Source organism: Spermophilus citellus, assembly GCF_964194105.1.
Source record: "Spermophilus citellus genome assembly, chromosome: 11".
In the NCBI taxonomy this organism is placed as follows: domain Eukaryota; kingdom Metazoa; phylum Chordata; class Mammalia; order Rodentia; family Sciuridae; genus Spermophilus; species Spermophilus citellus.
This window is the reverse complement of record NC_138192.1, coordinates 111,305,776-111,318,224: the sequence shown is the minus strand read 5'-3', so window position 1 is coordinate 111,318,224 and position 12,449 is coordinate 111,305,776.

Sequence of the window (12,449 nt, the reverse complement as noted above, 5' to 3'; positions counted from 1 at the left end):
ATTCATAAAGTGAAACGTTTGTAGAGTGAAAATTACAAAATATCGGGGAAATAAAATATAGAGGATGAAGATACACAAAAGAAAAGTTATACCATGTTCGTGGACTAATCTTATTAATACGATCATACTATCTAAAATTATCTATAAATTTAGTGCAATTCTTGTCAAATACTAATGACTTTGTTCACAGAAATAGAAGAACAATCCTAAAATTTATGTGGAATCACAAAAGATCCAGAGTTGCCTAAGTGATTTGGAGAAACAAAACAAACAAATAAAGCAAAACTAGAGGCTTTTCAATACATAATTTCAAAACAAACTCTAAATTACAAGCTATAGCATCCAAAATAGCAAGACACTGGCATAAAAACTGACCAAAGGAGCAAAATTAAGAACCCAGAAATTAATTCCTCTATGTACACCCATGTGAATTTTGTCAAAGGCACCAAAAATATTCATAGGAGAAGGGACAGTTTCCTCAATAAATGGTGTTGGCAAAAGTGAATATACCTATGCAGAATAATGAAACTAAATGTCTTCCTCTCACTGTGCACAAAAAAATCAACTCAAAATTCAGTAAAGGCCTAAAAGTAAGGTCTGAAACTGTAAAATGACTATATAGCATAAGGGAAACTCTTCAAGACACTGGTATAGGCAAAGGTTTATTTGGATTGGATCTCAAAGATATAGGCAACAACAGCACAAACAGACAAATGGGATTATATCAAATTATGAGGCTTCTGCATAGCAAAGAAAACAATCAAGTTGAAAGAGCCTACAGAATGAGATAAAATATTTGCAAACTATTTATCTAACAGGGAATTAATACCTAGTGTGTGTGTGTATGTGTGTGTGTGTGTATGTGTATGTGTGTGTGTGCGTGTGTGTATATATAAACACAAAAAAACTCGACTCCAAAGCCAAATAATCCAATTTAAAAATGGGTTAAATATCTGAATAGACATTTCACAAAAGAAGACATATAAATAGCCAACCAGTATATGAAAAGGTGTTCAGTATCATTAACCATTGGAGAAAATGAATTTAAATTTGATATGATATCTTTACATCCCAGTTAGAACAGCTCTTCAAAGTGGAAAAACCAAAATGCTGGTGAGATGCTGAGAAGGCAGACAAAGGCAACCTCTGATACCCTGTTGTGGAAAATATGAATTAGTACCACCATTACAGAAAAAATATGGAGAATCTTCAAAAATTTAAAATTAGTACTACCATATGGTCTCTCAATCCCATTACTAGATCTGTAGATAAAGTAGATGAAATAATTATGTCAAAGAGATAAATACAATCCCCTGTTTATTGCAATACTAATCACAAAAGCTAAGATATGTAATCAACCAAAGTGTTCATCAACAGTTGAATGGATAAGGAAAGTGTGGATATGGCACAAATACACAACAGAATAATATTCAGCCATAAAAATAAATACAATATTTTCATTTTCAAAAACATGAATTGTATTATTAATTATATACTCCCTTCTAAAGATGAAGCTATTTAACTTGTTTCTTAGATTCAACACTATTTTCCCTGCAAATGCATTGATTTTAATGCTGTCTTTATTCCTTCACTACAAATGGCCCAATATTCTTAAAAATATAAATTTATCTTCTATAACACAAAAATATTTTCCATCTATTAACTCTTCTTTTTTTTTTAACTCCTTCCAACTTAACAATAGTCAGATTAATATCTGTCCCATATCCAAAACAGAATATTTGCCCATCAGGTTATTTTTAGGGAGTGTAAACCTTGAACTCATTTTCTAGCAATACTTAAGAAAAATCATAGTTTTGGAGAAGTGCTTGCATGCCAGCAGCCTAAGTCATTCTTCGCATATTGTAAGATCTTTCCATGTATAAAACACCAGACCTATAGTGGGTTACATTCCTGGGTAACATCATTTTGTCCCTCAGAGCTGCTTTCAGTGAATTTCACTTTGAGAGGGTACCTCTGACCTCCCTCGAGGAGCACTGATGAAAACAGTCTGTGTTCCATGCTCTACTACTACTTCTGGAAGCACATTTGAAAATAGTATTTGCTACATTTTGTAAAATTCCCACCTGAGAGCACAAGAGGCCATTTCCTCCTTTGGATTTTTTAATATCAGAACTAACTGCATGTAGTCTTCATCTTGGTAATCCTCAGATGGTCTCAACTGACAATACTTTCTTGCTTAGATTTCAAGAAAGCTCTTAGTTGAGGCACATTTTAAGTGTATTTATGGCATATTTTTTAACCTTTCTTCTTTTACTTTGTTCTAATTAGTTATACATGACAGTAGAATGTTCAAATTATACTCATACATAAATTGAGTATAACTTCTCATTCTTCTGGTTGTACATGATGTAGAATGATACAGGTTGTGTAGTCATATATGCATATAGGTGTCTAATTAAATCTACTATCCTTCCTACCCTCATACCCCCTCCCCTCCCTTCACTCCCCTCTACCTAATCCAAAGTAACTCTATTCTTCTCTAGCATCCCCAGCCACTTATTGTGAATTAACATCCACATATCAGAGAAAACATTTGATCCTTTGGTTTGCGGGGATTGGCTTCTTTTACTTAGCATAATATTCTCTAGCTCAATCCACTTACCAGAAAAGCCATAATTTCATTCTTCTTCAAGGCTTAGTAATATTCCATTGTGTGTGTATGTATGTATATAATTACATATCACATACATATCAGATTTTCTTTATCCATTCATCTGTTGAAGGACACCTAGGTTGGTTCCATAGTTTAGATATTGTGAGTTGAGTTGCTATTAACATTGATGTGGCTGCATCACTGATTGGCCAGGATGTGGGGAAAAAGGTACACTCATATATTGCTGGTGGGACTGCAAATTGGTGCAACCATTATGGAAAGTGGTATAGAGATTCCTCAGAAAACTTGAAATGGAACCACCATTTGACCTAGCTATCCCAAATGACTTAACATAAGCATAATATAGCATAAATTTAATGAAGCAACTGTTGCCACCTCCAACTTATCAATTTCCAAAGAATAAACTTTCCTTAAAAATATATATATACATATATATGTGTGTGTGTATGTGTGTGTGTGTTACTACTCTTTTCACCTTTCTCTTTGAAATTAGCCTGATTCAATTTCAATGGTTTGTACAAATCTAAATTAATATACACATCCCTCTAACTATTCATGTATTTACCTGCCTGGATCCATTCAAAAATAGAAAAATGAATATTAAAATAAAATAAATTAGAGTTTAAATGTATACTAAATAGAAATACTTTCAGTTATAAGGAGCAGAAAATTTTCATTGTGTTTCAAAATCTTAGGACAAAATGAAAAGAAGAAAAATTAGGATTACAAAGATGTTAAAGGATAAATAAAACTGGGTCCTGGGAGTGGTGGTGAACATCTATAATCCCAATGGCTCAGAAGGCAGGGGGATTTCAAGTTCTAAGCAGCCAGCCTCTGCAATTTAGCCAGGCCCAATGCAACTTAGTGGGACCCAAGCTCAAAAAAAAAAAAAAAAAAGGTGGGGGGGGAGTGGGGGGGCTGGGGATGTGCCTCAGTGGTTAAGTGCCCCTGGGTGGTTGTTCAAACCCTGGAACCAAAAGAAAAGTGATTTTATGCCAGAAACAGTCTTCCTTGAATTGGATGATCTCCAAACTATCCCTGCAATTTCCATTCTTTGCTCCAACTTCAGAGCTCTAAAGGACGGCATTTGATTGGCCAATTTACAGTCACATGTCCATATTCTGCGATGCAGATGGGAAGTGAGTTGGGGCATTCTACCACTTAAACATTTTCAGTAGGAGGCAGACACCTGGTCTCAACCCTACACTATGACAACATGCAGAAAGAAATCAATGTGCTGGCAGGAAGGAGGAATAGATTCTAGGATTAAATGAGAAAAAAAGAGATAAATATTTCCCACAGTAAATGAATACACAAATGCATTTGTCTATTTTATCACCAGTGGTGAGTGAAAATAAGAAGCCCAGAGAGAAAAGGCAGAGGCCTTTTACAGAAGCATTCCCTCTCTCCCAACTTCCTGATGGAAGTTGTTTGAGTCAGCTTTTTCTGTGCTGCTACTAAAAGACCCTACCAGAACAATATTAGAGGAGGAAAAGTTTATGTGTGGACTCACAGTTTCAGAGGTCTCAATCCAGACTGCAGGCTCTACTCCCCAGGGCTCACGGTGAGGCATGGTGGAAGAGAATGGTGGAGGGAAGCAGCTCCCAGGAAGATCAGGAAGCAGAGAGAGACTCCGCTCATCAGATACAAATACATACCCCAAAGCCACGCCCCCAATTCCCACCTCCTCCAGCCACACCCTATCACTCTAGTTACCACTCAATGAATCCCATTCATTTACTTAATTCACTGATTGGGTTAAGATTCTCACAACCCAATCATTTCTCCTCTGAAGCTTCTTGCATGTCTCACACATGAGATTTTGGGGGACACCTCCATCACATCAAAACCATAACAGAACTTGAGATTGAAAGGAAAAGAGCAAACCAGAAAACAGTTCTATTCTATTCCCCCTGTAAAACAGAAAGGACTTTGTATGTTGGAAAATTCTATCTATAGGGAAAGAAATGAAGCAGAAAAAGCACACAGTTAGGAGTCAGAAGCTATAAAGTCTGCCTCATTTTTAAAAGTGTAACTTTGGGTTAATTATTCCCTTTGACCCTCAACTCCAACATGTGCAGAATGGGAACAATTCTCACCTCAGAGGCTTGTGAGCATTTAACCCGATTATGTAAGCAAAATTCTTGACACACAAGAACTGCTTTCATTTCCAATCACATATTTGACCTTTTTTTTTTTTTTCTTTTTGCTTCAGATGGGAAATTGACATATACACACACATAATCTTTTCCTGGTTTAATTCCAAAAACATATTTGTAAATAATATTTTATATCATTCACACTTCTTCTAACTTCCTAACTGAAGGTAGAGGTTTTAAAAGTTTTGGACCCCAGATTTAATGTCAGGACCTTGGGGAGTGAGTGTACACTGAATTCTCTGCTGCCAATTTAGCCTGGTCACCAGTCCCTTTTAAGGTATCCCTGCATCATGGAGGAGAAAGCAGAACTTCTCCATTTGGTGTCAGGGTAGAGTCTGCTAATGAGATACACTTGCATGAAATCTAGAAGGTGAATGATAAGGTTAAACTGTTAATCCTGAGAAAGCTGTAGACAAGACAGGTGGACAGCATTTGAAGCAGCCTGCAAGCTAATGTCTTAAGTCCTAGCTGCTTAAGTGCTAGACTGAAAGTGCTGGTACCAGCTTTTTAAACATTTGTTCCCTTAACACTCCAGTACTTGGAAAAGTCTCTATCTCTATTTCTTCTAATTTTGCATGCAAATATAAGCCTGTCCATTTAAAACATGTAGAGTGCCTTCTTTTTACTTGAAGAATCCCTGATTGCAAACAAAGACTCCCTTTTAATAGTGGAAGATCTGACTACTGACTTGAAATGCTTCATCCTTTTAGTGTTCCTTTTTTTTTTTGACAGCAAACAAATACCTAAAAACTATAGCCAATAATAGCAGTATCAACTTTCTTTAAGATTCCATCCCTGATATAGTAAGTCTGGATGGGCCTAGGAAGATTCATTTATTCTCTTCCCAGGATGACTGATGCAAGGGTTCTAAGATTAAATTAAAACAATAACAACAACAATGTCAATCTTTGGGCTCTATTACAATTCAACTTTTTAATAATGTCTTATACCTTTTCATTCATGCATCCTTTCAAGAGAATGAGGTGGGTCAGAGATGGGAGACAGGCTGACCAAAAGTCTGTAAATTGGGTGTGAAAATGAATTTTAAAAAGAAAAATTAAAAACTAGGCATTTCACTTGATCTTCTCATAGTCTTTTTCTGTGGCAAACCAGAGAAAAAAGAAGTTGGGAAACTATTACCAAGAATATTGAAACAAATATAAATAATAGCATATTTCCTTTGGGAGTCGTTGAGCCATATTCAAGAGAAGAACTAGAAGTTCAACCTACTGCCACATGTCAGTACCCATTGGTTTATAGGAAAGAGAAAGAAAGAAAAGCTCCAATTTAGAAAATACTCTATATCAGTTATCTTTTGATACAGTAATGCTGTATAGCAAATAACCACAAAACCTTGGTTATGTACAATAGTAAATATTTTAGCTCATGGATTTATGGATGGGCTGGGAGGTTCTGCTGATTTAGGTCAGATAGAACTGACCTTGGCTGGTCAGGTCATGATCTAGGCCAGCCAAGATCATGGTGGTTTGGCTCAGAGTGGCCTGACCTAGGAAGATCTTGGTTCTCTGGGTCTGATCCACATGGCTTCCTACCTTCCAGTACACTATTGGTTGGCATAGGTATCTGAAAGAGTGGAGGAATATGTAAGGCCTTTAGAAGGCTCTGCTCAGTACTGGTACTGTCATTGCCATCAAATTCTTTGGAAAATTAATGACAAGACCACCTCAGAATCAGGGGTAAGAAAATACCCCTCTTCATGGGATAGGCTGCAAAGATTTTGCAAAGGGCATAGATTCAGGGAAGAATTATGGTCATTTTTTGCAACCAACAGAGCTTAGTCCAAGTAGAGTCACATTTTGGCAAAAGAAAGAATGTCTTGCCTGTACTATAGCCCTTCTCTGCTCTTCATTTTGCATTTCACTGCCAGTAATCTGAAAAATAATACTTGCCATATTTGTGACCACAATTCAATAAAATGATTTTTCTTTTCAGATAAATAAGTGAGAAAAACTGCAGAATAGCACTCTAGGTCCTCTGCAGTATCTAGGTAAACAAAAAAATCATACTTCATACATAAGTTGCAGTGTCAAGTTGACAATAGCTACAAGTATTGTTTTCTGCAAATAATGCCTGTTAGGGTCATGGTATCTGAGAGTCCCTTATTAATAGTAAAGAATGAAAATAACAAGTTTTGTTTTTTCCCTAAATTCCAACTTCAAAAAGAGCACAAGCCTATTGCTCTACAAAAAAAAAAAAAAAAAAAAAAAAAAAAAAGCAAAGGTGAAAAATAGAGGAGAAAAAATAAAAAAGGTAGAAGTGAAGACTTCATATAAGTGGTTAAAAGGACACCTCTGATTTTGCCCAGGATTGTGATTTCTTGTTCCTATGGCAGGTTCACCTTCAACATTTTTTAAAGGCCCCTATGAACCAGATAAATGTTCTTTATTTCAAGGAACTAAACAGAAAGCAAGTGACCTGGTAAAGGAAGTTAAGTAGGGCCAAATCAGGGGGAAAACACATGATTCCTAACTAGAAGATGATAGTGAGGCCCAAGCCTATGTTATATTTTATAAGGGAGTCCAGTGAAACACCTTGCTTTCTAAAGCATCAAGGAAGTTTGCAGATGTCTTGGCAAAGAGGTACTAACTATTCTAACACATAGCTCTCTTGAGCTGTAGCATTTTGTTTTGTTTTCTAACAGTACAAATTCAGTCCATATTTCTCTTAGGAATGATGGGTAGTGAAATTCACTCTTTTGAACTTCAACACTGATCTGGTAATAAAATGCATGCTGCAATACAAGCCCTAGGCCTAAGTTTTTTTTTTTTTTTTGAGCATAATGTTTGTTATTAGGCTGTGTATATCCAATGTCTTTAGCAGCAGAGCATTTAAAAGCTGTGATAGCCAATCCTACCATTTGCACTTTCTTCTTTATTCCGATTGATATTGTATCTTCTTGTGTATGGTATCATTGACTTGTTCTTTTAACTCTGTAAATTAAGCAAGTGAAGTAAAACAGCATGTGATGAACCACAGTAATGGAAAATTCTGCTGATACAGTTCTCCTTTTTGCTCCACTTCTGTTACCAGATTCCCCATCCTTAACCCCAAAGTTCTCCATCTATTCTTCATCCTGACATACTTGCCATCTGTAAGCTCTGAAACTTATATTGAGAAGAAAGGAACGCCACATAAAATGGCATTCAACTGATAAAGCTTAACACATACCACTGACAGTGTTTTGGTGCTAAAACTGCATAGAGTCTTCATAGAAAGAAATAGTACAGAAAACTCTTATCCAGAAAAGCCTCACTAGTCTGCTACCTACCTTCAAATGATGCTATTTTTAAAAAAAGAAAATATTTATCCTGACCCCTAATCCCTAATCACCCCCAATATTTTCTGTGAGTACTGGGTATGCAGTAGATAAATATAGAAATAGTCCCTTTTAAGGTTCTGCTCATATCCTGACACATGCCTACCCTCATATTGGAAGAAGAGAGGAATATATTCTGGTCCAGCTTCTATCTAGCTACATAATATCTCAAATTAATAAATATTATAATTCATGGAATCACAGGAGTCCACAAAATAGAGGTTTATTTTATAATTGATGGCATATTAGAGTCAATAAAATAGAGCACTAAATCTATCATTTCCCATTCTCTTTCCTCTCCACCAGTATTCCTCCAGTGATATTGTGAAGCAATGTTGTCTGTCACATCAGACAAAGGGGCTGTAAAAGAGAGTTTTATACTAACCCAAAGAAAATATATGGTAAAAAAAAATAAATTAAATATAAATAAATCAATTAGCTTTTAAAAAATAGTCAATTTGCTTAGATTCTCACATGAGGTTCTTTAATAAGACTGTGCTTGGTTAAAACATAGCCCTCAAATGCATTTCTGGGTTATGCATTTCTGAGAGGTTCTGGAATAGCAACTAAGCCTGTCTCTCCAAAACAGTGCTCCCCTAAAAGACCTCATGGGAATGTAGAATTATTCTTGTAGCTCTTAAACATAGCTAGGAAAGCTATGTACTAGTCTTAAGTCTAAACATATAGATTAAGATGCAAGAGAACTTTCCAGCTATACCTTGAGAGATCTTATAACTTTGTGAAAGGGCCTCATCTGTCCAGCCACTGGAAGGAGAAGCTGACTGTATTCTTTTAGGAATTATAACGGGGGGGGGGGGGTAAGTGAGCAACTGAATGCATGGTAAGTGAACAGCTGAAGATCTGTTCCTTCAAACCTCAGACTCAATGATTTTTATGGCCTGATAGTATCGAAAAAGTCATATGCCCTATATTTAGAAAGCAAATCCTAACTATAAAACCTATGTATTTGTAATTTCTTTAGGAAAACCAAGAGCATGCAACGAACATTTCTAACTTAACTTCTATGATATTACTGCTATTTATTCAAATAGGGTCTTATTTTTCCCTCCTTCAACCCATGTCTCACACTTATGTGTTAAAACATTGACAATTGAAAATGGATATTTAAACATAGCTGGAGGTATCTGAAATTGCTGACTTAAGTAAAATAAAAATAAAAGTAAAAACTGTAACTCCTAACATAGTAGCAACTATTGTTCAGAATACTGCCTCAATATCATTGGGGAAAAATTTAAAGCATATATTACTTTGAACAGGACCTAGTAATATCAAAATACAGAAGAGTGTAACTCTAGTGGATAATAAAATTCTTCCAAATCCTGACATGCATTTACAACCTATTCACAGTTTTCCTATTTCATTTTATACATTATAACACAGGAATTGAGTTCTTATAAATCATCCTCTTCTGGCTTCTGTCCTATTTTGTATTCTCATGGATTCCTTTGCCTGATTTCATGCTTTTACTCCTGTGGAGAGCAATATAAGGGTCTGCCATCAGATTCACTCTCAAGAGCATCATCTCATTGGACACCCTGAATGTTACACATGCAGATTTTAACCTGGAATATTCAAATAGAAACTTGATCATGTTCAGTGTGGGAGAAAATCACTGGGCAGGGGATGGCTGACCAGGTCTGTGGGTAAAAGTGCTTCCCCCATTAGATACATGGTTATGCAGATCTGAATAGAGAAACCAGGTCACATTGGCCAACCTCTGGTAAAACCAGCACAAACCCTCATGTAACTGTGTCTGCAATGTCATACATAGCTGTAACCTAATTCCACGCCAACACATTAGAATCTTCTACTCCCTATAGAATACCCAATGGCACAAAATATCCATCATGACAGGATTTTGCTTGTTTTTGTTGTTGTTCCTTAACAGAATATGCAACATACTATAACAAATCCTTGATATATCTATATTCCAGCTATAAAAATCTGAAACAAATAGTACAGTCTTTGTTCTGCTTCTCTAATATCTTCCATTGATTAGGGTTGATTACAGAATTCTTTTCAGGGAATCTAGCCTAAATGTCCATAATGTCTCAAAACAGTAGAGAAGTTCACACACAAACAGGTGCAAATACGTGAATTCAACTGAATTTCACCCTCTCCTTCTATATCAACGACTCAACATTCACTTGTATATCTCAGGAATCAAAAGGACTTATTATCAGTTATGGATCCCAAATATGTACAGAACAGTTTACAAACTCATTTTGAAAATCAAACATTGAATACCCAGTTGTTTTTTGAGCCTCCTTAAGGAAGTTGTCAGATGGCTATAAAATCAAACAAAGAATAACAGATGGTTGAATTCAGCGTAAACCATGACTCAGATGCACTGAACCTGAGAAATTAAGAACTTTCCTCTCCTCTAAAGTCTGTTTATGTTGTCTGATTGACATGTTAACTGAAACAAAACAATATTATAATCACCCTCAACAAGAGAAACCTGGAGTTTCCAATAGGATTGAGGTTTGGTAAACAAAGTTTCGAGGACTAGTCCGCAGTCTTCAAGAAAGACTCTGCTTCAGGGATGAAGGATTGCAATAGGCAACAAGATCTCCTGACTGGAGAGAGCAGTGGATTTCTGGAATGTGGAAGCTGAAGTAAAAAACCTTCCCCACCCAGTCATCCTTTGACTTGTGTGGAGTGACAACCTTCAGTGGAGTCTGTTGCTTCAATAACATGAATATCATTGGTGACATGACAGCATGAAGATTGAAGTCTCTTCTTTTTCTCAGTATTATATACTTCCATACTTTTTTTGACTCTAGGAGAAAATTGATAACCCCCCAAATGACAAACATTGAGCTCCCTGCCATGCTCCTGACATGTTGCCCAAAGCCAGATGTAGTTTGACTTTAAAAAGAGTTAACATTTGTTACACAGTAAAGTTGAGAAATAGGGTGTATGTCCACCATGTCGGGAATTTCTCTGTAAACTATATTAATCATGCAACAAGAAGAAAGGATCATTGCTCTTTTTGATTTTGCATCAAATTATCCTGAGTCTTGAACAAGCAACTAGCAACAGTCGGCCACCCTGTCAACTGTTTTCATAAACAATAGCTTATTGTACACAATCTTACTCTTTTGTTTATATACTGCTTATGGATACTTTTGTTCTGAGTAGCTGTGTTGAGACAATATGTTCCATAAGGTCTAAAATATTTATTATGAGTTACTTTCTAGAAAAAAAGATACCAACTCCTGTTGCAGAAATATAGCATATGACACAAATCCCCAGGGAGGTGAGTGGGTGACACAAAGAAGCCACCAACAGCAGGGCTGTCTGAGCCAGAAGCTGAGAAACTAGGTTGGCTAGCACTGATCCCAGCAACAGCGGCCAATCTCCCTGTCCAATTCTAGTGCCTGTTCCCCCTCCTATCTGTATTTTATTCTGAGATTCATGCTCTGTATTGTGGTATTGTGTGTTTATCCTTGCAGACTCCTGCCAGATGCCTTCCAGCTGAATTAGGACAATGAGAGGTAGCAGGGGGCCGCTAAAAGGGCAGAGAGAAGTCTGAGTATTTCTCTACCTCCTCTGCTTCTGGAAGATTCTTGAACAATGGATATACCTCTTCAATAACTCTGGCTCCAGAAAGATTCTCCTTCCAACTTTCACCTATAACACTGATTTCCACGGTTATAACTTCTGGTTTTATTATTTCCTTGTGGTTCCTCTAATTTAGGGGCATGGTGGCTTCTTGATGTTAACCTCAGGGCCACTCCTGACTCGCTGTTGGGATTCTGAGTCCTCATGTCACTTAGATAACTATTTCCCTACATCATATTCCCTTTACTGTGCATGAATGGAAGTGATTTGTACTTTTCTAAGTCTCTGGTGTCTCAGAGGAGTGAAAGCAAAATTGTTCTGCTACAGCCAAGGAAGCACCTTCTGGAGCCAGCTCTGCTAACTGAAATAGTGACCAAAGGGCTTAGATTGTGTGGCATTGAAGTCCATCCTGGACATTCTCAGAAACACTTAGGGAGCAATAAAATTCTTGTATGAGCAGGTGAGAGCTTGGCATTTGTAAGACTCAGGCACAAATGCAAATGTAACTTCAGTTATACTCACTGAGTGGTGAAGAATGGGACATTCAGATTACAAAAATAATTCCATTCTGAACTGCAGAGATGTTGATTTGTCATTACATTTGATGTTATTCAATGTTTTTTTCTTAAAAAAATGGTTGACTGAGTTATCATTTCTTCTATGCAAAACAAAAGGAGAAACTGAAGAAATTTCAATCTGATGATATTTTTGTTATTGTCTCTAAAGATAC